Here is a 1,327-nt window from a genome sequence, read left to right as displayed (position 1 = left end):
GGTCCTTGTTTGTAGATGCCTCAAGCTGGTTGACTTCTAAACCATTTCTTATTATGACCTTTGCATTAATAATCACATAACCCACAAAGAAACCAATCATAGCTACACCCATTGGATTAGGGTTTTTGCAACTGGAAAAATGAAATTATTTTTAACTAGGTCCATCACAAAATAATGTCTCAAAATGATGGGGTCCTTGTTTGTAGATGCCTCAAGCTGGTTGACTTCTAAACCATTTCTTATTATGACCTTTGCATTAATAATAGCATCCAATGGACCTTCCCATCTACCGTGACCTCTTGAACTTTCCAAGTCTGATCTGCCCATCTCCATCATTGAAGAGCCCATTCATGGCCACAACCCTTGGAGAAAATTTGCATGTGAGAGAATTTGCAACCAGGTCCCTACTATTTGCCTTGTCTCCTTTGAGGGTTCCCTCATTCTCTTATGAACCTAATGAGTTAGAAGGCTCTAAAGCCACCCCTTCTCCTTCTCACCCACCCCTTCAAGCCCCACCTAGTGTATTTGGTTCCTCTTCCAACACCACCACTTGGGTGACCACAGATTTTGACGATGCACTTGCTCATGTAGGAAGAGTTGGATGTATACGCATCATCCCCTCGCGCTTGGAGGGCACTTTTAATTACACCAATTTTTGACAATGTTAGGATTAATGTGAGCTCCTACTACCAAAAATACAGGAAGAGAGTGGATGGACACCATTGACGAGCTACTTCACTCTGCAATTGTTGTTGATGCTTCTGTAGAGACAAAAGCAAGGAAGCCAAAGTCACCCCCCCTATGTTCATTACTCTTGTGTATGTAATTGTAGCCCTCTCCCATTACTCTCCCTACTTGAACTGATTTTGTTCAGCCAAACTTTATATAGTTGTGCCCAATCGTACTTTTACTACAGGTAGACTCCAAGCTTACTCTCTAACCATTGCTTGCTCTGGCTCTCCTCCTACCAATTGGTGCTCTTGGAAGGTGACTTTCCATGCTATGACTGTCCATCCACCCAAAAACTTTGATGACTTGAGTGAGGAGTGATACCACTTAACCTTTCATCACAAAATAGTATGGCACATGCATACACGTATTTGTTTCAATCACCCACCTAGAATCCCCCAAAAACAGCCCATGTTTTCGTGCATTGTTTTGAAGACTTTTTTGAGTGTCTAAAAATCAAAATAATATGGCTCACAATCTGCAGGTACTCGCTTCCTATGGTCCACCTCAAAAGCCCTCAAAATAGTCCACGGCAATGTTCATAGCTTGTAGGTCCTCTAAAGCCCTCAAAATAGTCCGCGGTGCCACACACTATTTT

At 42.4% G+C, this 1,327-nt stretch overlaps 1 pseudogene; it reads right to left on the bottom strand.

Annotated features, from left to right (window-relative positions):
• Positions 1-242: 242 nt before the first annotated feature.
• On the bottom strand, positions 243-809 carry LOC147428057 (uncharacterized; annotated as a pseudogene).
• Positions 810-1,327: the final 518 nt, after the last annotated feature.

Source organism: Adiantum capillus-veneris, chromosome 23, assembly GCF_014529385.1.
Source record: "Adiantum capillus-veneris isolate H3 chromosome 23, ASM1452938v2, whole genome shotgun sequence".
Classification (NCBI taxonomy): domain Eukaryota; kingdom Viridiplantae; phylum Streptophyta; class Polypodiopsida; order Polypodiales; family Pteridaceae; genus Adiantum; species Adiantum capillus-veneris.
This window is presented reverse-complemented; position numbering and strand designations above follow the sequence as displayed.